Source organism: Acinonyx jubatus, chromosome B2 (genome assembly GCF_027475565.1).
Source record: "Acinonyx jubatus isolate Ajub_Pintada_27869175 chromosome B2, VMU_Ajub_asm_v1.0, whole genome shotgun sequence".
Taxonomy (NCBI): domain Eukaryota; kingdom Metazoa; phylum Chordata; class Mammalia; order Carnivora; family Felidae; genus Acinonyx; species Acinonyx jubatus.
This window is the reverse complement of record NC_069385.1, coordinates 37,554,114-37,581,282: the sequence shown is the minus strand read 5'-3', so window position 1 is coordinate 37,581,282 and position 27,169 is coordinate 37,554,114. Positions and strand designations below refer to the sequence as shown.

The following is a 27,169-nucleotide window of genomic DNA, read 5'->3' as shown; positions in this document are numbered from 1 at the left end:
TATAAAATAAAAGTAGAAGAAAATTTAGGGTAAATAGTTCATATTGGGGAGGTATTTCTTTCCCCAGACCTTACGGGTTCAAGTCTAGGGACATCCAGACTAAGACTGCTTATCTTTCTCTACCCACTCACTATTTTTCCCAAAGGAAACAGGAGGTAGTTACCTAGTTGGTGATTTGAGGAGAAAGATTTGTACTTACTCTGCTTCCCCCTCTCTCCTTTCTCCTGAGATCTGCCTGTGTCAGAAAGAATGACCATTTGCTCTCTCTTATGTGGTAGGTTGACTCCATTTTTTTGTCAGAAAAGTTTCACTTGGGAGTGCTAGAAAATCATATGGCCAGATCTAAAACTGGTGGCTCTTTCATTTGCTTCTGTCTGATTTCTGTGTTTGTCTTTTATGTGGTTCTGAACTCAGCTGGAGGAAAGGATGTTGCTTATTGAACCCTTTCAAAAGCCAGCAGTTAACAACAGAGTTACCTGCTACTCAGCAGCATGAGCCTGCCAGCTTAGTATTCTCAGAAGAGGAGTAAGAGTTTTCTCATTTCAGTCAATAACACCAGAAAATCTGAGACTCACCTTCCTTATTAAAACTGACAAAAGAGGAGTGCCTGGGTGGCTCAGTTTAAACAATTCTAAATGCTTATTCTTTCATTCTGTGTTAATCTCACAGACAGGTGAAACTGGGCCCACACTGTCCTATGGACCACTCTTTGAGTACCACTGATCTAAGCCACTATTTAATGTACTTTTATCATGAAGTTAGTTTTGCCTTGGTGGTAATGAAATATATCTATTCTTGAGTTTAACCTGCTTTGACCTTTGTGTTTCTTCCTTTAAAGTATTTCAGCCTGGTTTTTCGTTTCCAGTTTTGTGTTGTGCTCGGAACTTTTTTTTCTCCTGTCTCTCCTGTCCTGCCTTTCACATCAGATTTCAAAAGAAAATGGCACCTCTTTCCTTCTCTTGATAGATGACAGCATCCCTGAGATCAAACTTATCTAACAAGTAATACTCACAGATGATCTTTTTCCCTCAATTTTTACCTCTATCTCCCTCTCCCTTCTTCCTTTCCTTAACAAATAGTAATTGAAATGTCTACTCTGTACCAGGAACTACAGATTCACTGATAAGACAACCCAGGTCTTTCTCCTCGTGGTGCTCAATGTCTACTAGGAAAGCAGTGTTTGAGCAAGTAATTTATTACTTCGAAAAGGGATAAGTTCTACAAAGGAGAAATAGAGGCTACTTTGACAGGGTTAACATGCATGATGAGACCTGCTAACCTATATAATTCTAGAAGACAAAAGGTTACACTTAGTTTTAAGAAATGAATTATGTTTATACATGCCATCTTTAAAATGAAAGTATATCTTTTCAAAATGACATTTTTAATTTTAAAAGTCTGAAATGAGTGATTTCTTAAAAGTAATTTCAATTGGCTCACTTTAAGGAGCTGAGAACAGTAATCTAATTATCAAAAAAGATCTCTTAGCCCAAAGGATTTTTAAAATCAGATTATAACCTGATTTATACTCAAACACATTGATATTTTTTGTTTGTATTTTTAAGATAAATAAATATCTATAACTGTTTTAGTTTCAGTAGCATGACCTTCCCAACTCAATTCATCTATTACTATTTAAAAATATCTATTGTTGATCATTTCAATAATTAAACATATTGTCAATATTTACCTTTTTAAAATTTTTATGCTTCAATTTAGTTTGATGGTTTGAAATTTTTGGCAATTTACTTCTTTCTTTAAAGTCATTCTTTCACAAAAATATCAACTCTAAATTTTTACTCGCCTATGTTGATAAGGAAAAACAAGGATAATTTTATCCAGATATGAAGCAAACATCTTATATTATCCAATTATTCCAACATGGAATATTTCATAAATGTAGCCTATCTTATATTGTTATCTAATTATTCCTGCTCTTACTGTCTTTCTCAAGAAGTAGTAAAATTTCAGAAAAATTTTGGTGATTGATAGGGAGAGAAAATATTATCTAATATAACCACTGAAAAGCCATCAGCAAATAATACTACAAATGGGCAAAGTAATTGCTCTCCTGCTATTGAAAATGACTGTCCTTAGAAAAACCTCATAGTTTCTCTTGATCTTATTAACAAGGTAGAGAAACGATAACTAGCAACACAGAATGATGATGGCAAGAATCCCAAGTTCAGCTTGGTGCAGTATTGATGAACCTTTGCATCATTTTGAGGTATTCTACACAGAAAAATACAAATAAATATATTCTTCAGAAAACTACCAACTGTGTTTTATATAAGATTGCTATCACCCAACAAGAAGTAAAAGGTGAATGTCTATGACCATGTATGTGCGTGTATATTTATGTGTGATCTATATCTGTTTTTGTAAAAACATAGAGATATATTTATAAATCAGGCTTCTGAAGTGTTTTAAAACAGTAAGTTCAAATAAGTCCTACCCAAGTTTTAAAAATGACTCCTTGAAAAATCAAACTTTCTGTTAATTTTTATGAATACAGTCTTGGATCCTGGAGGTTGCAGTTTGATGCTGGATCAGTTTGGAAGAATGAAACTCACTTTTGTTGCAAAGTATAGAAAGTAGACTACCAAAGCCAGTCAGCAGAAGCTGATTTCTTTGCTACCATCTGTGCTGACAAAAACCATGTAATCCCCCTCTCGGTCAATCAATTTAAATATTTGTTCAGTAGTAAGTGTTCTGGAACTACAGTCCTGAGAACATAATTATTAACCTTATTGATACTTATGTCTATTCTTTCTTTTAGCAGATATATTTTATGCAGTGCCTCCAAGTTGGTAAGGGTACTTTTTTTTAACCTCCTGGGAGTTCAGAGAAATGTCAAGAAAACCTGAAAGAGTGGAGTGTTTCTTCAGCTGAGGAAATATACTTTCCATCATGACTTTGCTGTAATGTTGTTTATTACATAGGAAGTGTCCTCAGATGAACTGGTGAAAAGGGCTTATTTCTCCTAGATTACAAAGTCAGACTGCATCTATTTTAAGCTACTACATCATTAGCTTTCATGCAAGTGTTGTGTAAAACACAGTGAAAATATATTTAAAAACTCATATTGGCAGTAAGCAATTAAATTTTTGAGTGACACTTTAAAAATAAAATTTTCTACTATAGTAAAACATTCATATGTAGTCTCTATTCTCTCTGCATTCACTTTTCATATTTATGGGATTTCACCTTTGATCTTTTTCTCAGGTATTTCATGTGCTAACTGACTTCACATTTCCTTCCATCTCTCTGGTTTGAGTTTTTCTCAACTATATAACCTGTAAAAAATATAGATTTTTAAAAAAATTTCTTGAACTACACCACTGTAAGCCTACCTGTAGACCCCATAAAATCCCCTATTAATATATATAGTCAGCTGGGTCTGCAAATAATGAATATGCTTCTGGATACTCCGGGCTCACTGGAGTAGGTGCATCATGACTGATTCACAGGTGAGTAGTATTGGCTCTGTTAGGAACAGTATATCAGAGTGTACACAAACTCATAGCTTAAAGGAGATACAAATAAACAGAGGCTGGAAAAGGTTGGGACCAGAGCCATCATGATGCCATGGTTAGCCATCTCTGGTAAGCCATGGTTAGCACATCTGGTAAGCAATTGTAGTCCATGAACCCTGTAAAATTGTAAACGTGGCCTGTTGAGCATAAGGGCCTTTTATATCTGACATTATATTGACCAGGCTCTTGCTATTCCCTCCAGAGAGGCCCTTCACCCTGCTCTGTAAACAGAGAAGGAAGTCAGAGGCCTGCTCTTGCATGCAGGCGGTCGGCAGCTCACCCTGAACTTGCTTCAGCCAGAGCACACTCAGGCGTCATGGTCAGTGGATATCTTGGAGCTTCAAAGGTGAGTCCACTGCTCAAAAGGAGACATTTCGATGACCCAGGATTCCTGGCAGATTTTATTTCAGTTGCTGGAAAGTTCTCAAAAATGCTCAAAAGCCCTCCAGCTGCCCAGAGAGTCTGAAATGCATGCAGTGGGTCTCCCAGACAAAGCTTTAGAAAGCTGCTAGCACCACAGATCCAACACAGCCTCTGCATCTTGATTTCACTAGAACAGATGTTATCTGCAAGCAATTAACATACTTGTCATCACCAGTGAAACAGATACAGAATTCTTCGTTTTTTTTAATGCACCCTAAAGAAAAGTGTTTGTACATAAAACAAAATGTTCACATTAGTATTAAAATAATATTCAGTGAAGAAAGTTGCATGTGTCAGTTTTTCAGTTTTTTCTATTTTTTTTTGTAAAAAAGATACTGTAATAATTTTTAGAAAACTGTGAGGTAATAAATGTCACCAGCAATATAAATATTTGTGACAACTCCCTATTCGATTAAAGCGGTATCTATTTGTGATTATTTTGTATCTTCATATCTTGGCTGATAGAATTTGCCATTTGGTATATTTTCCTCTATGTTAACATTTCCAAAATTCTTTGGTTTTATAGATTATGGAAAATAATGGGATTTGCTTTATAATAACAATACAAATGTGTTGACCAAAACATAACCCTTAAGATTGGTACAAGTGAAAACTTTGGTAAAATTCAATGTGTAAATATCCTAGGTGGTAAAAACAAAAACAAAAACAAAACCGAAATTTTAAGCTCTTGAGTTGTTCCAAAAGGAAAAAACAAAAAGAAAACCAAAAACTCAAATAGCATAATTCCTTTGTATTATGTAATTATACTCTTAACACCAACTCAATTTCTTATAGGCTGATTCTGTAACATGATAGTCCTGAATTATCTTTCATCATAAAATTCATAGTTTTCATTTAGTATTCATCCCCTCACACTTTTTTAATTAGTGAAAACTGAAAGGCTGGATTTCTAGCATTTCAACTTCTGATCACAAATATTTCTGCAGAGGTTAAATTCATTTTTTTCTTCCATATTCCTTTTAAGAAATTTTGTAAAATTTGAAGACAATGTTTCTGCTATACTGACAGCTTAACTGGTCTGAAAATACAAGATAATATCACCTAAGCAAACGCTATGACTGATACATTCATTCTGAACAGACGTACCTATAATATTTGAAGTGAATGAATATTCACTACCACTAACTGGAAGGCAGATGTGGGATAGTAAAAGATCACTGAATTAGTGCCTAATATTCTAGGTCACTCTCATAGGTCTGCAATGTACTAACCAATGACCTTGAAAATGGCTTATCATTTTTTTATCTAGAAAATGATGACCTTCTTAACTGACTGTGAATTAATGTAGATAATTTATATGAAAGCACTATAAATCATGGAACATTATATAATGAAAATAACATTTTAATCATAGAATATTTTACAAAACATATTCTCAATAAGTACCTGGTAGAGAGTATTGCCAACTCTATTAGGTGATGCGAGCCAAAGCACTCCGTTGGTTTTTGACGCTTCCCCTCCAACAGGAAGTGTTTACTTTGGTCAGCTTTAATAGTAGATAAATAGTAAATAAAGAAACTGACAATCCTTCCTGTATCATACAAATGATTGCTAACACTCTTCGTCCAGTATTTTCTTTCTCTGACTTTATCTGAGGCCTCATGACCTTAGGTCCTGTTCAAGTGCTCAGTGTTTGTTGGAAAATTAAATCTTTTGGTTTGTCATTTCCACAGCACTCATTAGGTACTTTACTGCCTAAGACAAGGCTACCTTATATTTTACATTTTTAACTGATTTCCATTAGTTATATCAGAATTCCCTTGTGGTTTCTCATTCTTTCTGCATAGTCTCAACATCTATCAAACTGCCTAGTAAGAAATAATTAATTGAATGTCTGCTAATATTAATTATTTAAAATCACTAAAATCAGAACCTGGATACTGTGGGTGAGCTTTTGTCTAAATGACAATTCAACCACTTGTGAAATCCACTTTTTTTAATGTTTATTTATTTTTGGGAGAGAGACAGAGTGTGAGCAAGGGGGGGCGGGAAGAGAGAGGGAGACACAGAATCTGAAGCGGGCTCCAGCTCTGAGCTGTCAGCACAGAGCCCGTCGCCCTGGGGCCCGAACTCACAAACCATGAGATCATGACCTGAGCTGAAGTTGGACACAACCAACTGAGCCACCCAGGCCCCCCTGCAATCCACCTTTTTATCAGTCCTTCAGCAAGAAAGGCAAAACTTTGAGGTTGTTTTACCTATTTGTGTATTTTTTGGTATTCAACCCTTTTAAAAACATTTTACTGGACTTCATTATAATTAGAACTTCCAATTTATTTGTAATTTATTAACTCATTCAGTAAATATTTGCTAAAGAACTCCTATGTAGAAAGTATTGCTCTAAATATATTGGATATAGCAGTGGGCAATTCAGGGCAAATGCTCCCTGCCTCTTGAAACCTAATTCTACTAAACAGACATACAGTAAATCAAGTAAGCTCTCAAATAAGTAAAATAATTTCAGATAGTTAAATGCCCAATGATGTAAACAAAGTACTATGATGGAGATGAGCAGGGACAAGGGGACATGTTAGTGGAGTCTACAAGTGACAATATAAATTGAAATGTAAAGGCTGAGAAGCCTATTGGACCAAGAGCATGGCAAAGAACAGAAAGTTCAGAATCCATAAGCAGAAGAGAACTTGACCTATTCTAACAGTTTTCAGAGGCCAGTGTGAGTAAATAAAGGAGATGAAAAAGCATGGGAAAATGTAGAAGAGATAATAATAATAGCAACATCATCATCTAACATTTACTGTGTGTTTTCTATTGCCAGATACAATGCAGATTATATCATTTGATCCTTACATGAATTCTAGGAGGTAATGTTATTATCAACATTTTACAGATGAAGAAACTGATGCTTAGAAAGGTTAAATAGGTAGGGACACCAGATACAGAATAAATTAGAGGATGTGGCAAATAATTCAACTCTTGCCTTTTTTGTTTGTTTTTACAAACTGTTTATTTTTCGTCAACCTTCTTTCCATTTTGTTTGCTTCTGTAGAAGAACAGCTTAAGACCACTCAGTTTTTCCTACCCATTCAGTGGCCTGAGCAGTGGGAGCTGCAGACCAGTCTTTAGTAGTAGGCTGAGCTCCAGTCTTCAGTAGGGAACTGCTGAGTAGGCACAGAGGGCTCCCGCACACCTTCAGAACAGTCTGCAACTTGAGGTTGAGTATCAGTGAACTCAGGAGCTGGAGCTGTATATTCACCCTGAAATCCCTCCTTGTAATAGCCTTTTCTGCAACAGCCTGCTCTTCCTTTTCAATCTCTTCAGGACTGCTATGGAAGTAAAGATCAGGCATGACTTCCCATGGCTGTTCATGGGAAATTGTGCCATGCGTGTGCAGAACTTCCCTGGCCAGCATCCATCACATTAGAGCCACCGAGTGAGCTCCCTTGTTGCAAGGAATGGCAATGTCCACATAGGGCAGAGGAGAGTCTGTGTTACACAGAGAGATGGTAAGCAAGTTAACATAAGACACCTCTGTGACAGGCTGGTGGTCAGCCTTGGGATCAGTAACCACCAGAAATCTCAGCTCTCAGAAAGCTGCCTGGCTCTGGTTAATGAAGGTTCCAGAAGTGAAGCAGCCAGCAATAGGAATGGTTCCAGTAGCAGCAGCAAACTTCAGCACGGCTCGCTGGCCAGTATTCCTGGATGATATGACACTGACATCAGCTGGGTTTTCAATGGCAACAATGGCACCAGCTGCCAGCAGAAGCTTCTCCCAGGTTCTCTTCAGATTTATGACGTAGATACCACCACTTTTCCTTTTGTAAATGTACTGTTACGTTAGGAAGTCAAGGTTGGTGTCACCTAAGTGGATTCCTTCTGCAAAAAATTTGAGGACAAACTCCACCTTCATTTGTAAGATATCAAGGGCTCTGGACATGGTGAAAGTTTCCCTTTAAGTTACCACAGGAATGCAAAAACAACGCTGTATGGTCCCCTCCCTGGGTATCATGGGAAAAGCTCAACTTTTGTCTTAATACAATAGGAAGCCATTGAGAGATTTTAGTTAACAGAGAGATGATTCATTTCTGTTAATATAAAAATTTACCATGAATGACAGGCAAGGAGGGATTGCTTAATTTCTTTCTCCTCTCTTCACATCTGGTTTGTTTTGCTCCTGCTAGATTCTGAGCCATTCTAGAAGAGCAGAAATTTTTGTCTTGTTTATTACTTTATGTTCAGTCCTTAGCATGGTATTTAACATATTTTTAATGCTCACTTAATATTGAATGAATGAATGACTATACTGGATACTTGCTGATTTCCACCTACTTCCATTCTGATTTGGGTTTCTGATATTAAAAGTTATATTAGTTCTTATTTTTTGAGTCCTATAACTATTCCAATGTCCATTTACCTTTCTTAAGATTTTGATGTGTGGCCAGTTGCATAGTAATTGCAAGGATGGACATCGGACTATAGCCAGAGGGGTCAGATAGGAGGTTACAGAAGTCAAATGGGTAAGAGCCATCAAGGCAGAGTCTAGGGCAGTACAGAAAAACCACATCTCTCAGTTTTTCTGAGCACTGCAAAGACCCGTTCCACCCAAGGACCCCACTCTATCTTGCTTTGCTCATTAGGCTGTGTTTCTGAGTATTTTGCTCCCTATGAGTCTAATTATTTTGTTTTTAATGTTTATTATTTTTGAAACAGAGAATCAGTGGGTGTGGGAGAGAGAGGGGCACAGAGGATCTGAAGCGGGCTCTGTGCTGGCAGCAGAGAGCCCAATGGGGGGCTCAAACTACGAACTGTGAATTCATGACCTGAACTGAAGTCAGACGCTTAACTGACTGAGCCATCCATGTGCCTCTGAGTCAGTAATTCTTAAATAATAATAGTTATTATAAACGTTTTACTAAGTGAGGATCTAAGTACTGGTGAAAGTAAAGCCCATAAATTAGAATTTAATCCTCTTTATGTAGTGTAGGAGTATGTTCATCTTGGGGGAAAAAGGCAAAAATTCAAGTTTTTTTGTCATTATAGGACTCACCAAAATTTTGAAAACCTTGGTTATTTTTTAATTTGTAAAAGGTAATACTAGATCTAGCAGTTGCTTAGTATTAATCAGAATAGGCTAGAGTTGGTTGTTATAACAAATTAACTACAACTCCCAGTGCTTTATTATACACCTACTCACATAGACAGAATTCTCATCTGCATAGCTGCATGTAGTATCCTAATATTACAGAGGCTCCATCATTTTGTAATAGCACCTTCTGAAACATGTAGCATCCTTGATTGTTGGGAATGAGGGGGAAGATGTGTAGGAGAATCACTAGCAGAATTTCCACTTCCTTAACCTGGAAGTTACACATGTACCTTCCACTATCATTTCCTTGCCCCAAATTGGTCACATGCTTGTGATGAACTGCAAGGGTGCTAAGAAATGCGGACAAGTAGGTGAAATTCAGTTGAGCATCAGATCTTCTGTAACGCTCCTCAAACATGACTTTAAGAAGCCAGCCTGAGGTTTTTAGTTGATAGTAGAGGGATCATATTACCCTTTCAAGTCTGTATTCTCAGATGTTCTTCTGCTAGTCTTTAGAGTCAGGGTATACTGATTATTACACAGTCCCTGGAAGCGCCAGATGTGTTTCCATAGTTCCCCTTCATGTAGGATATTAAATAAACAGATGCCATTTCAAATTAGAAACTTCCATTTCTTCCTACCTAATATAAAATGTACCAAATCATTTCCAAATTGGAGATTTATTTTTCTGTTTATGTTTTTCATGGTTTTATAGTAAGGTTCTCTAAAAGGGCTAGGCTTAAAGCTATTGCCTGTCCCAAGTGTACTGTTCACATGCTGATTGATTTGAAACACAACTTGAAGAAATGTGAGAGCATCTTCCAATTTTTAAATAAGATGCAGTTGTGCTCTGCTTCTTAAATGATATACTGTGCTGGCACAGTATCTATATAATGTCATCATTATTGTAATATTGAAGGGTTAGGCAAATGTTCAATTTTGTTTTCACTTATTTTGGAAAATTGTATTACATTAATAGATTTACCAGGAAAAGGAATATGGTTCAAATATTTTTAAAATGTCTTTCAAATACAATTCTAGAATTCAAGTTGAACATCATTGTAAAATGTTGGATGTTGGAAAGCGATCTGTAGCATGCTGTCAAAGGAATTATTGTATCATTTGGGAGACTATATTGCAGGACTTCTGGATTTTTCTGGAGCAATGGAAACTGTAAAAGTTTCATTCATCTCCATAATTCTTTTGTTTCAGGACCTGATATGGTTAAGATATATATATAATCTTTAATCACTGGGCCCTGGGTTCAGGCATAGAGCACTTTATCCCTTTTTTAAAACAAAAATTTGCAAGTAGATTATTATGACTTCTGAGTTAACCTGATAGATAGGAATTATAGATTTGATTCCAGCAATGCAATAGACTAGATACCCTGAAGTTCCTTCCAATTAATCTGTTAGCTAGAGGCTACCTTAATTAAACCAAACATAGTTGTTAGTCATGGATTTTTTTCACAAAAAAAATGGAAATTAGTGTGGGTGAATAGAACAGAGAGCAATGAGAATCAAGATGCCAAGAAGACCTATCAGTGGTTCATTACACCATGTTCATAAGAAGACTCAATACCTTAAAAAATACCAAAAATATTGATACATGGAACAAAGGGAATTATGACAAAAATCAAAACTAGATTTATTTTTTTAAGAACTTGACATTTAATTTCAAATTTTTGAAGAAGTTTGATAGAATGGTCAAATATACCTGAAAAAAAGAGGAATCACGTTAGGGAAATTGACTAACCAGATCTTAAGGTTTATTGTTACAAATTGGAATAGGGTTAACAAAAGACCAATAAAAGAGCATAGAGAGCTCAGAAATAAACCCGTTAATACATGGAAACAAATATATGTCAGAATCAGCATTGCAAATGTTAGAGGAAAGGAGGAACTATGAGTATATTTATGAAAAGAATTAAATTGGAATACAACCTCAGATCATACACAAATATCAACTTCTCACTGACTAAAAAGATAATTTTTTTTTTAGTTTTGAAGAAAATGTAGGAAAGTGTCTTTATAACATCACGATACAGTAGGAATTTCTAAGCAAAGCATAAAATGTACCAATGACAAAAGAAAAGACTATTAGACCATGGCAAATTTAGGACCTTTGGTTCATTACCATTAAAAAAAATAAAGACCCATTATATAACAATGCCAGTTATAAAACACATTGCCAACAAGAAAGTATTATTTAAAATATATAAAGCCGTCTAAAATAATTTTTAAAACCATCTAATTATTCAAGTTGGCTAAAATATACAGAAAGAATTCCACAAAGAGGAAACACAGATGGCTAATAAACACAAAAACATTTTTTGAACTTATTGGTAATTGATTAGTCATCATGGAAATTAAAAGTAAACCGAGTTAGATACTATTTAAGATTCTCTAGAGTGGCACAAGTAAGAAATTTTTGTCAAAGTTTTGTCAAGGATGAGGAGTAATGGAAACTGTAATACTTCAGGAATGAAAATTGATACAACTACTGTGGAAAACAGTTGGGCATTACATAGTGAAGCTGAACCATGGTATGCCCTACACTCATAATATAATAATAATAATATATAATATTATATTACATAGTATATGACACATATTATAATAACATAAAGGAACTCCACTCATAAATATTGTATCAGTCAGGATTCTACTGAAGAAACAGAGGCTGTAGGAAAAATAGACACACTTGTCACTCCTCCCCAATATGCTTTTGTTTGTTTATATATTGGCTTATGTGATTATGGGGGTTGACTAAGTCCAAATCAGGAAGGGTAAGCTGGAAATTCTTGGGCAGGAGCTGAAGCTGCAGTCCACAGGTGGAATTTATTTTTCCTTAGAAAAACCTCATTTCTCTTCATGAAACCTTTCTTTCTTTTTTGAAAAATTTTAATGTTTATTTATTTTTGAGAGAGAGAGAGAGACAGGCAGACAGAGTGCAAGCAGGTGAGGGGCAGAGAGAGAGGGAGACACAGAATCTGAAGCAGTCTCCACCCTCCAAGCTGTCAGCACAGAGCCTGACGTGGGGCTCAAAACCACGAACCATGAGATCATGACCTGAGCTGGTCAGCCGCTTAACCAACTGAGCCACCCAGGCACCCTGTGAAGTCTTTCAAATGATTTGATCTGGACCACCTAACTTATTGAGGATAATCTTCTTAAAGTCAACTGATTGCAGATGTCAATCACATCTACAAAATATCTTCAGAGCAACACTTAGATTAAAATCTTAATAACTGTGGACTATATCCTAGCCAAATTGACACCTAAAACTATCACAGGTAAATAGCCTAGAGATACTCTTACACATGTATACTAAGAAACGTGTACAAGAAAGTTTATGGAGGGGCACCTGGGTGACTCAGTTGACTAAGCATCAGACTTCCTTCGGCTCAGGTCATGATCTCACAGTTCATGAGTTCAAGCCCTGCCTGGGGTGAACTTGAGCCCTGCAGTGCCACTCCAGGCTTCACACTCTCTCTCCCTCTCTCGGCACCTGGTGGGATTCTCTCTTCCTCTCTGCCCCTTGTTCATTCACGTGCTCTCTTTCTCTGTCTCTCTCACAAATACATTCTTACACACATACATACATACACACATGAATACATAAAATTTAAAAAAGAAACGTTATAGAAATATTTATAATGTCAAAAAACTGGAATTAACACAAATGTTCATCAAAAAAATAATGAAGAGAGGTGCCTGGGTTGGTTAAGCATCTGACTTTTGATTTTGGCTCGGGTCATGATCTCACGGTTCTTGAGACTGAGCCCCATGTCAAGCCCTGTGCTGAAACTGTGGAGCCTGCTTGGGATTCTCTCTCTCCCTCTCATTCTGCCCCTCCCCTCTGCTCACTTGCTCTCTCTCTCTCAAGCACTTAAAATTTTTAAAAAAAATAATGAAGAAATAATTTGTGAACTAGTTACCCAATGAAATATTATGCAGTAGTAAAAATGGACGATAGCTACCCATTGTAGCATGGAGACACAGTAGCATGGAAACAAGCTTAAAACATAAGGTGAATAAAAAGCAACTTCTAGAAGACCATGTTCACCCTCTCATTTTTAAAAAAGTCAAGAACAAGAGCTTTACTAGTTTGTACATGTGAGAAAATTAAATTAAGAAAATGAAGGAATAATAAATTCAGAATCCTGGTTAGTTATATTGGTTTTGGAGAAAGTTGGGAACTTTAAAAATGAAGGTGCATAATAGTAGATTTAATGGTGCTGGAATTTTCCAGGTTTTATGTGGTGATATGTTCACAAGTGCTTGTTTTATAAATGCTTCATAACTTACATATTATCTATATTCTTCTATATCAAATTTTACATAATAAAATGTAAAATTAAGAAACCAATAACTGTTGTCACTCGTTTGTTGATTGGCATTATCAGATGGCCATGTTCAAGCCTGCTAAGCCAAATTTATTGGGCCAGAGGTTTCAGTAGATATCCTGATAGAAATGAATGTGGTTGGTGCAAATAGCAAATACTTCCATAACTCCTGCAGGCTCTCTTAGTTCCCCTAGCTTCTCTCTTTATTTTTTTTTTTTCCTTTAACACTCTTCTCTAATTTGCCAGGAAACTCAAATTCCTGGGCTGGGCTTTGTCTAGATTGGGTGTCAGAAATAGCCTGGTTCCAACAAAGTTAGGATCAAGCTGTAGGGTGGGTCTGAAGTGTCCTGACTAAAAAGCAAGCAGACAAAACAGGTACTTGACTTTGACTATCAGCTATGTGTTTCTTGGCTTGACTGCTGATGTTTTGATTCATTGTTGAACAAATTTATTGTGCTCTCACACTGCTTGTTCCAATATCTTTTATATCTTTTTTTTTTAATGTTTATTTATTTTTGAGACAGAGAGCGACAGAGTTTGAGAAGGGGAGTGGTAGACAGAGAGGAAGACACATAATCCAAAGCAGGCTCCCAGAGCTGTCAGCACAGAGCCCGACTCAGGGCTCAAACTCATGAACTGCAAGATCATGACCTAGACGAAGTCGGGGGCTTAACCCACTGAGCCACCCAGGCGCCCCTAATATCTTTTCTATCTTAACAACCATTGTGTCATTGAAAATACTCTGAAAATACCACCTTGAAGATTGTGAACGGAAAATAGTTGCTCTCATTCCTTGTGCCATCTTTGCTGAGAGTCTCAAGCTACCATTGAATATTTTATTTTGCCCGATCTCTGGCTCTCATATTAACCCTTATGCTAGGCGTTTCTGCTGTCAGTGTTCTCCACCTGCTTCATTTCTTTTTATTTTATTATTTTATTTTATTTAAATTCGAGTTAGTTAACATAAAGTGTAGTCTTGGTTTCAGGAGTAGAATCCAGCGATTCGTCACTTACATATGATACTCATTGCTCAGCCCAAGTGTGCCATTTCTGCTCTTTTTACTTCCATCTTGCTATTGAAAATACAAAGATGCATAGTTTGTTATAATTCTTAAGATGGGAAAACAATAAATAAGCAAAAAGGATTAGAAATTTGAAATATATATACTTAGATTTTTACTCTCATAGTTTTATTATTTGCCTCATTCTTGTTAGTTTTCTATTTGATGTCTGCAGCGACCAAACAAAAACACTAGCTCATTTTCTCCAATACCTATTGCTCATTTGTTGTCTTTACTTAAATTACTATTCACACGTGCTAATAAAAACTAAATGCTGTATAAAACAATAGGAACAAACACTTTTTTCCCCAATGGAACTTGGAAAATCGTTCTCAATCTCTTCTACCCGCTCGTCCCGGCTTCTCCCCTGGCTTTGCCCACCTGTGATATCTCTGAACAGCTTATCTAAAAGGAGCATAAGCTTTGCTTCCCACACGTCTTCTCAGTGTGAGTGGTTCCAAGGCACTCACCAAGAGTGCCAAGACGGAGGATATCTTGAATGGTCTCGTCAGAATTCTAGCCCCTGGGCTGTAGCTAGATGTTGCCCATTCCCACCTCCTGCAGGTTGCAGTTAGAGATTCACAAACTTTGTCTAGTTAACTTTACAATTGTCCTTCATGGTAAGGGGAGTGCTTCGGTCAGGAAGTGAAGAGTGTAAAGAATTACTTTCAGCATTTTGAATTAAGCCAAACTACAAGTTCATCAGAGAGAGGACAAATAATAGAAACACAGATTTACTAAATTTATTTTTTTTTAATGTTTTAACGTTTATTTATTTTTGAGACAGAGAGAGACAGAGCATGAATGGGGGAGGGGCAGAGAGAGGGAGTTAAGCCAAACTACAAGTTCATCAGAGAGAGGACAAATAATAGAAACACAGATTTACTAAATTTATTTTTTTTTAATGTTTTAACGTTTATTTATTTTTGAGACAGAGAGAGACAGAGCATGAATGGGGGAGGGGCAGAGAGAGGGAGACACAGAATCTGAAATAGGCTCCAGGCTCTGAGCTGTCAGCACAGAGCCTGACGCGGGGCTCGAACTCACCGACCGTGAGATCATGACCTGAGCCGAAGCCGGCCGCTCAACCCACTGAGCCACCCAGGCACCCCAGATTTACTAAATTTAGTTGTTTAACTTCACCTTCTATTTATTCCTCTTTTCTAATTACATCGGTTAGAACAATATTAATTGATGCTTATAATAACAGATGATTTATTCTGTTTTAGCATTAAGCATGATGATATCTTATTTGCATAAGGGATAGTGAAAGGGAGGGTAGGGATCCCCAAAGCACAGAAAAAAGGGCAAAATAAAGCTGAGGCCAGACTCATGGATATATATTTTCACTTTGTCTCAATTTTTTAAAAGACTGTTGCTGCTTTGTAATGTTTAGAAGGAAATAGAGGCTACTTGCTCAAGACGAAACCCCTTCTTTTCCACAGGCTCAGTACAATTTCAGGACAGAATATATTTAAATTGTCTCATCTATTTAATTTTGACTAGGTAACATGCAAACTAAAAGTGTTTAAATCATATAGTACAGAGTTTATACTGAAAAGTAAGTTTCCTGTTTACCCCATGTCCCCTTTTCCTCACTTTTTCATCCCAGAGGCAATCCCTCTTAAAAGGGTCTTGTGAGTATTTACACCATGAGTTTCATGCAACTTATAACTTCTGTATAGAGAGCTCTGCCCTTTGACTATTATTTTACTTAGTAACATATAAATAATTTTTTATCTGTATATAGACTGGCTTTATTCTTTTTAATGGTACCTAATGTTATGGATAAACCATAATTTATATGACCAATTATTGTTGTTGGATATTTATTTAGATTATTTCCATTCTTTAGTTATCACAACCAATGCTGTAAGCAATTGAATACTATTTTGAGTACAAGGGTGAGTATATTGGGAGGATGCCAAAAGGGGAATTGATGAGTGGAGGGATATGTGCATTTTGACAGTATGAAAATTGTTGCTTATTTTACAGAACTGTTTATAATACTCAAGAGGGCCAGTCCCCATACCCAAGTTAACAGAGTTTATTTATAATCAATCTGTGTGATCTTTATCAATATGATGGGTATAAAATTGTATGATGTTATATACATAATCTGCATTTTCTATTTTCAGAATGACTTTGAACAACTTTCATACATCCATCCATCCAAAATTGCTGAATAATTCTTTTTCTGTGAATTCATGTTCTTGTCCTTTAACTAAATTCCACTAGGTTGTTGGCTCTTCCCTTATTGGTAATAGAATATATTTACATACTATGCGGTTGCCCCCTATCTCTTACATCTATTGCATATATTTCCCAAGTCATCATTTGTCTTTTGCCTTTAACTATGTTATTTGTTTCATGTAATATGTCTAAAAATTATGTAGATAAATTATCAATATGTTTATCTATGGCTTCTGCATATTGCATATCAACTAGAAATATCTGTCTCATAATAAGACCTACTAGTTTTATAGTTTCAAATTTTATGTTTAATTCCTGGACTTATCTGAAATGTATTTGGCATAAGGTTTGAGGTAGTGAATAATTATATTTTAATATAGCTTCTACCTTTCCTGGCTAATTAATTCAGATTCCTTTTTGACCAAAGATTGTGAATACTATCTATAGAATTTTATAAATCCCAATACAAATTTGGTTATATCAAGACACTCTAATCTATTACATTGATATATTTGCATATTGATATTCTAGTATGAATCCTACTTTAATTAATAAAGCTTTACATTATAGTGTGTTATCTCATGTTTTTATTTTTCTTTACTTTAAGACGTTAAAATAATGCTTATTCCTGTACATTTATTTTGCCATAAAAATTCTAAAATTACTTAGTCTAAGTTTTAAAAATATTTTTAAAAATCATTTATAATAATCCACTCAGTACTTTTATCAGGATAACTAAAAATCTTATATAAATTTGAAATCTTCCTGTCAAAGAACAGAATGTGTATGTTCACTTATCTTCTTTTGTAATATCCTTCTCGTACAGTTCTTGCTAAATATTAATTTATATCTTTTATGTTGTTATTTGTAATGGGTTCTTTTTTATGCTTTGCAGCTGAAAATTGTTTCCACATTAAAGAAGGCTATTAATTTTGGCATATTGATGTTGTCCTCAGCCTACTTACTGAATTATCTTATTGTTGGTTGTAGTTTCCTAAATAAATGAATTAGAATTTTCAGTTATGACATTATATTTCAATGTAATGTAATTTCACTTCTTCCTTAACACCTGTACATTATTTATTTTTCCTTTTTAGTTGCATTTACTAGAAGAGTGTTAATTAATCCTTGTTTTAGTGAGTTCTTTTGTATCATTTCTGATTTTAGAATCAGCAGTCATAAAACTTCATGCAAGGATGGAAAAGTTCTATGTCGTATTGCATAATATGGTAACCACTAGCTACATGTGACTATTGAGCACTTGGAATTTGGCTCGTGATACTGAATATCTAATTGCATTTAATTTTAACTAAAATGCAATTTAAATTACCACATGTGGCTAGTGTACTATATTAGACAGTACAGTTTTAGAATTTTAACCTTAGACATGATGATATATTCTTTTTTTCTTAAAATTTTTTAATGTTTGTTTATTTTTAAGAAAGAGAGACACCGACAGACAGAGAGGGAGAGACAAAGCACAAGCAGGGTAGGGGCAGAGAAAGAGGGCGACATAGAAGCCAAAGAATGCTCCAAGCTGCAACCTGTCAGCATGGAGCCCAAGGCAGGGCTTGAACTCACAAACTGCGAGATCATGATCTGAGTCAAAGTCGGACACTTAACGGACTGAGCCACCCACGCTCCTGATATATTCTTTATTATAATTCATTCATTGATGTTCTTCAACCTACCATGTTTTTTTCTTCAAATTTTTTAGGTGATCGGATTTTGTTACTTTTCTATTTTATTTAACTAAATTCTTGACTTAATTATTTTCATTCTTTTTTACTTATTGTAAAAAGTACTTAATCACTTTTTCTACTGTATCTCATGTATTCTGCAATGTCATATTTTATTAATTATAGATTTTGTTAATTTGTTAATGATTTGTTAATTTGAAGAATAGAGATGACAAATTATTTTAAAAGGTGAAAAAAATGAACAAATATTGGAGAGATCCTGGTATTTCTGAAGTTTTAGTTCGGGTTAGGGCAAGAGCAAAGAAATAAATCCAAATGTGAGAAGAGGACATTAAAAAGGAAGAAGAAAGAAGAAAAACTAGGAACTGGATATTGTAGCGGTCACAATTATCTATTGGGTCATTTCTATGACATTCCTGGGAGGTTAATGAAGGCTGATTTCCTACTTGACTTAATTAACTTGTTCTACATCAGTTCAAAACAACAGTCTCTCTAAAAAACCAAGAATTGGAACTACCATAATGGCCTGGGTCCTCTCTGCGTAAGCTGAAAGAAGTGGATGCTCCTCATTTTTTCAGATAAGTCAACCAAGGCCTTTGAAGAGTGCCTGTCCCAAAGTGATTGCTTCCAAATATTAGTTTTATGAATAGGTGAATGAATAAATGGTTTAGTCAAGGTCAGAGAGATGGACACAGGTGGAGAATTGGGGATAAGTGACCCTGGTCGTCTGCCTTTTGATGCCCTAGTCTGTTTAAGGTAATAAATAGGGAATACATATTCACTATTTGTTGAAATATGACAGGCTTAAACTTTCTTTTTTTAATGTTTTATTATTTTTTAAATGGTTATTTATTTTTTAAATGTTCATTTATTTTTGAGAGGAAGAGAGAAATAGAGAGAGAGAGAGTGTGTGTGTGAAAGTGGAGAAGGGACAAAGAGAGAAGGAGATAGAGAATCCCAAGCAGGTTCCCCCGCTGTCAGCACAGAACCTGACATGGGGCTCGAACTCATGAACTGTGAGATCATGACCTGAGCTGAAATCAAGAGTTGGAGGCTTAACTGACTGAGCCAGCCAGGCACCTGTTTATTTATTTTAAGAGAGAGAGAGAGAGGATCTCAAGCCAGCTCCACACTGTCAGCAAAGAGCCAATGTGGAGTTCAATCTCACAAACCTTGAGATCATGCCTTGAGCTGAAATCAAGAGTTGGATGCTTAACCAACTGAGCCACCCAGATGCCCCAGACTTTCATTTCATTGGATAGGTATCGTTTTAGTTTCTGATTTTTTAAAAATTTTAATGTTTATTTATTTTTGAGAGAGAGAGAGAGAGACAGACAGAGCATGCATGGGGGAGGGGCAGAGAGAGAGAGGGAGACACAGAATCCAAAGCAGGCTCCAGGCTCCAAGCTGTCAGCACACAGCCTGATGCAGGGCTTGAATTCATGAACCATGAAATCATGACCTGAGCAGAAGTCAGACACTTAATGGACTGAGCCACCCAGGTGCCCCATCAGTTTCTGCTTTTTCTAATCTTAAGTATGAAAAAAAGAAATAACCAAGGAAAGATCAGATGAGTATAGTAATTGACAGTGTTTAGTAAACATATACTAAATAGGACTATATAGGTATACGATGGGAATATACAGACACACAATTTCATATGAATTATCACTGCACCCCAGCAACACACCCATGGTTAAGAGTTGAAGATCCCTCAGAGTAATTGCACATAATAAGCGAATAGAGTATAGGTTGTATCTGCTGTACCAACTCCAGTATTTTGGTGGTGGTTTTCTGGAATACAGTTGAAAAAAAATTCAAAAGTCATACATGAGATTCACAAAAAAGTAGGTCTAATAGGTTAAAATGTCTATCATGGCCACGGAGGGAGATGCATTATCAATATTATAAATCTTCAATTCTGACTTATATTTTGCATTATTGCTTTCATATCATTCAGTGAATTAGCTTGGCTGGCAGATGACTATGCCATAGTAGACAATTTGTATATATCTGTTGAACTAACTTTTGGTAAAATAAGCACTTTACTTACAATAATAGCTGAATATATATTTGATGACTAACATATGTACTGGTCAAAGAGTTTTGAGGTATGCCAATAAGATATATTAGAAAGATAAGAGACTATCTTCCCAGAATAAAAATTTCATAGCTCTATTGCCTGGAAGTGAAGAGGAAGAGAGAGATTTCTTGATACCAAGGAAAAATGATTGACATTGCCTCACATGCCAGTGGTCAGAAGAAAAATGCATCTTAATTGCAATATTTTAGAGAAGTTCAATTAAGTCTACATTTTGAAAAGTTTTGGGCTGAAGTCAATTAAAAAGTACAAGAGAACTAGGTTAAACTTGTGGTTACTGTGGTTGCACCATTCAGTGACATGTGGGACACATTCTTGGATGGAAGAAACCATCATCCAAGTTTAGAATTATTTGGAACCTGTGGCTTTTGAGATCTGAACCCAACCTGAACTTCTTGGTGCTGTGTATTTTCTTTTTGTTTTATTTCCTGGCATGAGACTTGTGTGTGTGTGTGTGTGTGTGTGTGTGTGTGTGTGTGTGTATTCATTCTAAAGTTTATAAAAAAGTTTATTGTAAAGCCAATTGGGAAATATGTTTTTATTAATATACTTTGATGAGTTAACTGTAAATAAACTAATATTGAGGATTAAATTTCCACTAAAATACACAAAAATTTAAAAATTGAAAAGAGAGATACTTAGAAAAACATAGCTTAGGTTTTATCCAAACCAGAACATTTGTAAAAATAGCTAAAAAAATATTAGGTGATCTCAAATTGTGGTCCAGCTCAAAACCTTAAGTTACATTGTTTTCCAATATTCAGATTCCCTAGGATCCCCAAGCAATAGAAGGTAAAACTATTACTCCTTGGGGAAGAGAATTTCAAGTCTCTGATTTTGGTCTCCTGCTCATTCATCAAATCACACTGGAACCTGTCCTTGGTTGGATAATATATAGGGCCACCATGCAAGTTCTAAGAGCCACCTGGGAGAAATGATTAAAATCATGTGGCTAAGCTCTTCAAAACATATAGAAAAATTGATATGTCTGTCCCTGTGGGAGGAAAAGAAATCCACAAGAATAATGACCTTAATGGAGCCTTGGGTGTTGCTCGACTTCCAATGTGTATTCTGTAGTGCAGCCAAATTTTCTAATCTTAAGGATTGTGGTATTGGCCAGCAGGAAAGTGAAATAAATGTATGGAATATGGGATATTGTTTGCATGTGGTTTTGTGAGAATATGATTGTTTTAAATAGTAAGTCTTTTACTATTTTACTCAGTCTATAATGCTATTTTAGATTTTCTTAAAAGATACCATTTTAATTCAATATGGTAGAGGAGAAAGAGCATGGGTTTTGGAGTCAGGCATATGTTACTTACTCATTCACTAGCTGAGTGAATTTGGGCAAGAACTGTACCTGGCATATGGTGTAAATAAATACTTGTTAAGGGAGGGAATGAATGAATAAAAGCAATTAACCACTCTTAGCCTCAATAAAATTTACCCAGGCCTGTCAGCTTTTGTTTAATTTTCATGTAATGGAACCAGATCACTAGGCATTTAGCACAAAAGACATGAGATAGAACGTGTTCTCTTGACAAAGGGTCTTGACAAAGCTGTGGCAAGTTAGAGAACAAATTTGGCTTTATCATAAATGAAAAAGAAATTAAGAGATCACATTTAGAGTGGTTCCTTGCCAGTATTTTGATTGTGAAAATAGTCAACATTGCTGTTAAGTGCTGTTGTGACATTAAGCTTTTATGATCCTCTAAAATAAACCCAATGAATGCTGGTGTTTGTAGTCTACTTTTTGGACATCTATAACATTAGATGAGAAACAATATTCTGGAATCTATAGTTAAGTCTCAAATGAGAAATGTTTTCCACTCTGTCCGTCTTACCCAAGCCAGTTTCTGGATATTGCTGATTACCCTAAAATATTTATATCCATTTCAGAAACCTGTTTTAATGCTCCTATAAGCTTAGAGAATGTCTGATAGTACAGAGCATCCAAGGTGCTACTATATCCATATAGGTTATTAGTCAGTTATATATCAACTTGGGTGTTATAAGGGTACATATCTTCCTCATGTGTTCTCCATTGTGGGACCTCAGATCCTAATTAGTGAACATTAATTATTTCTGATCTTTAATATAAATTGATGAGAGAAATACCTTTAGCACATAACTGCTTTCTGCCTTTATAGCTACTATGTCCTTTTATGTTTCCTTTTTCTCTTCATTTTTTTTTAAATTTGGGTATAGATGACACATGATGTTATATTAGTTTCAGGTATACTGAATAGTGATTCAACAACTCTATATATTATGCTATGCTCACCACAAGTATGACAGACTACCATCTGTCACCATGCAACATTATTATAATACCATAGACTATATTCTCTATGCTGTTCATTTTCTTCCTGTGATCTATTCATTATATAACTGGAAGTCTGTATCTCCCACTCCTCTTCACCCATTTTTCCCATACCTTCACCATCTAGCCACTGGCAACCATCAGTTTGCTCTCCATATTTACAAGTCTGATTCTGCTTTTTGTTTATTTATTTATTTTGTATTTTAGTTGCCACATATATGTGAAATCATGTGGTATTTGTTTTTCTCTGTCTGACTTATTTCACTTAGCATAACACTCTCTAGGTCTATCTATATTGTCATAAATGGTAAGATCTCATCCATTTTTATGACTGAGTAATATTCCATTGTACATATACCACATCTTATTTATCTATTCATCTGTGAATGGACAATTGGGCTGCTTCCATATCTTGCTATTAAAACTAATGCTACAGTAAACTATAAGGGTGCATATATATCTTCAAATTAGTGGTTTTGGGGGAGGGAGATAAATATCTAGTAGTTGAGTTATTGGATCATGTGATATTGCTATCTTTAATTTTTTGAGGAACCCCCATACTGTTTCCACAGTGTCTGTACCAAACTACATCCCACCAACAGTAAACCAGAGTTCCTTTTTCTCTATATCTTCACCAATGCATGTTATTTCTTCTATTTTTGATTCTAGCCATTCTGACAGGTATAAGGTAAAATCTCATTGAGATTTTGAGAAGATATTTGCAAATGATGTATTTGATAAGGGATTAACATTCAAAATATATGAACTCATACAACTCAATTCCTTGTATTCCTTTTATTACTACTTCTGCCTTCGTATTTGAGACTCTCATCAGTTCATCACTTAGTTTTCCATAACTCAAACTATCTCATAGCTTAAGGAATTATATTATTGAGGATGAAAGCATGGACTCTGGAACCAACTGTCTAGTTATGAATCTCAGCGTGGCTAATTGCTCCATGCATGAATGTAGGGTATTTACTTTAACATTGTTGTAACTCAGCTTCCTCAGTTGTTTGTTATGCAGACTAAAAGAGTTAATACAAAGCAAAGAGCTTAGAATGTTGGCAAATTGTAGATGTTCAATAAATATTAGGAGAAGAAAATCTTATAGCAGAAAGCAATGTGATTGATACAATTCCAGATGGTTGGGCTGTAGGGAGAAAATATAATACTCATGCCAATATGGATATTTCAACTTTTGTATGTATTTCTCATTTTAAAAGAATAAATTAGCATTTTGATAGCTACTCTAGTTCTATGTATATCAAAGATTGCATAATTCATTCTCTCAAAGTCTGATAATCCCCTGGCACTGGCAATAATGAGTTTTTGAAACTTCAAAGTCATAGACCAGATGACCCAGTGGAACTGCCATCACATTGGTTGTTTCCAGACATCTCTCAGTGAATCTATATAAGCCTGTGATGAAGTGTTTCAGAGTCTGAAGTAAATACAAATCATAAGGTATGGAATTTTCACAAACCAAATTTTTAATTTCAAGGAATGTCCTTTATTTTGAGGTTGCATGTATACTATATATATATATATATATATATATATATATATATATAGTTGTTGTTTTGTTTCCAGATCAAATTTTACTAAATTTGTTTTACTTTATTAAAATGTGAAATCCCAAATTTTTTTCATGGCCCTTCCTAACTAATCATGATCCAGTAAGTTCCCTGAGCTCCATTCAGCCAGAATTTCTCACTTTCCCCTGACCTGCTTGAGTAGAATCTTCACATCTTATCAAAGTATCATCCAAGTATTTCTTGGATGAATAAGCCCCAACCCACTATGTTGAGTGGGCTATTCCTACCTGCTCTTGAAGATGCTATAGTTTCTGCTGGCACCTCTTCAGACCCCAGTTGGCAATGGGTGCTAAATTGGGAAAATAGTCTTCTCCTTTGTGTTTCTCTTTCATGTGGCCCAAAGAAGCATGATTTGGGGCCCTGGTGTCATTTGTTTGCTTTCAAACACCAGCCCCCCACAGTAATTCACATGTCTACTCTACTTCTGTGGCTGAAATGAGTCACCAGGTCAAGTTCATCATGCCTGGCTTAGTTTCTCTTAGGGGGAATCCTTTCTGGGAAATGTATTCAGGATCCTGTGTTAAAAGTCTTTGAGAAAGCCACCCCACCAGTGTTACCCATCAGTGTGTCTGAACACACTATACAACAGTAGATTGAATTTTTTTCCAGAGGGTACAAATATGTTTCCACTAAGACTGTCTCATCTGCTTGACAAGTATACCTGAAGCCCAGCAGTTGGTAGTAGGAGTCCATGTATACCACAAACTGAATCATTGCTATCATCATTTAGGAAGCTTTGGATATGAAAATAGTACCCAAACTTCTAGCCTTAAGTTCATTTCAACTCTTCTTGACAAATTACTTAATCTCTCTAGATGTCAGGTTTTTTAATCTATAAAATGAAGATAATAATAGCACCTACCATATATATAAATTAAATGGGCTAATATATTTTAAGAATATATAATAGTGCTATATGCAACAAATACTACATATATGTCAGAGATTATGATTGTAATTATTAACTTTGTCACACTATCTCCTCAGATAGAAGGAAGCAGGTACGTTTGATTATCTGCCTAAGTTGAGCTAGTGTATTCTGAGATCATTTCTCTTAAATACACACATAATGCTTTAAAAGAGAAACTGCTGGGGCGCCTGGGTGGCACAGTCGGTTAAGCGTCCGACTTCAGCCAGGTCAGGATCTCGCGGTCCGTGAGTTCGAGCCCCGCGTCAGGCTCTGGGCTGATGGCTCAGAGCCTGGAGCCTGTTTCCGATTCTGTGTCTCCCTCTCTCTCTGCCCCTCCCCCGTTCATGCTCTGTCTCTCTCTGTCCCAAAAATAAATAAACGTTGAAAAAAAATTTAAAAGAGAAACTGCTATAATTATGTTGTGTTATTATGTTTACTTTACACTTTGAGCAGTTCTTAGACTATAACAAACAGAAGGAATCTTGGAATACAGCATATATATAACTCAATCAACCAGTTATAATATTATCCTACATTAGTAGATGCATAAAATTGGTAAAAGTATTATATCAGATGATGGGATATGTAAGCTAATAGAATGGAAAATTTTCTTCATACTACAGATTATGCTTCTCCTTCTTTCTTTTCCACCCAGCAAGTGACAGGGAAGTTCAAATGACTGCTCACATTGTAGCTTTAGTTCAAGTCACGGCTCAACTTCACAAAGGCACAACTGACAATTCCAGATGTCCATTAGTCATGGCACCATGAAGACAGACCCCACTGATCAGTTTATAAGCTGCGGGCATATCATGAAATTGTCTTGCCACCATACAGATAAACAAAGCATATGTGCCATTAGTGCAGAGCTGAAGATAGAGTAAGAATATTAACTTCAAAATCAAACAAGAAACATTCAAGAAACAATAAAATTTTTTCATAAAAAGAAGAAAATACAAACTCTAAGGACATAAACAAAGGTAGTGGTAATATAGAAGAGAGCCTGATTTTTGTGGTAGTATTGCAGTCTTTGATTATTGTATGGGGCAGACCCATGCTGGCTGAAATTATGTCTAGCATTTTATAGCAGCAGATTGGAGTAGCCAGAGGCTTGGAACCTTGTGGATTTGTGGCTCTTCAGAAGTGCTTCTGTATTGGAATGTGTTTGTGTTTGCCTTTATTTGTTTTTAATAAAAAAAAATTTGAAGAAAAAGTTTCTGCCTTGGTAGATTTTCTTTGGAATCCCCGAAAGGGCTCTTGAGGGCTCTGTGGCTCTCTTATGATGATAAACCAAAGCTTTGAGCTTGTCCCAGTTGGAATTACAGACACTAAAGAAGCCAACTTCAATTATTATTATTGTTGTCTACAGAACTGAGCCCCTTTCTGATTATTCAGGTTTATACTAATAGTCTCCTAAACATAATAGTTTTTTTTTCCAGCGAAGCTAGGACTACAAAACAAAGTGGGGGAAACTTCACAATAATGTTTCAGAGTTGCCAAGTTTGGGAGCCTCCATCGCAGGTACCTATGGTGTGGCGGGGTTTATTGGGAGGGAAACATTCATAAAAGTTGGGCCTGCAGTAAAGCAAGTTTCATAAACATGTAGGAGAGATTATTACATGGGAGAATATGGTAGTTGAGATAAGCATAGTCTTTCTGAATGAAAAAAAAATTAGTACAATATTGCAGTCTCCAGACTGAGTCATTAATAGTTGAGGACAATCGTAGACTCTTAGAGCTATAAACGGAAAGTTAAAGATTTTCAAATCCAACCTTTGTGTTTTGTAAGATCTAGCTGTACCACATCCCAAATCGATTACTCAGTTCCTACTTAAGCACGTATCCTAGCAGAGAATTTGCTACCATATATGATAACCCTTTCCAGGTGAGAACAGCTCTGATAGAAAG

The 27,169-nt window shown here is 35.7% G+C and overlaps 1 pseudogene; it reads right to left on the bottom strand.

Moving 5' to 3' along the window:
- Positions 1 to 6,802: 6,802 nt before the first annotated feature.
- Positions 6,803 to 7,875, bottom strand: LOC106986145 (40S ribosomal protein SA-like; annotated as a pseudogene).
- Positions 7,876 to 27,169: the final 19,294 nt, after the last annotated feature.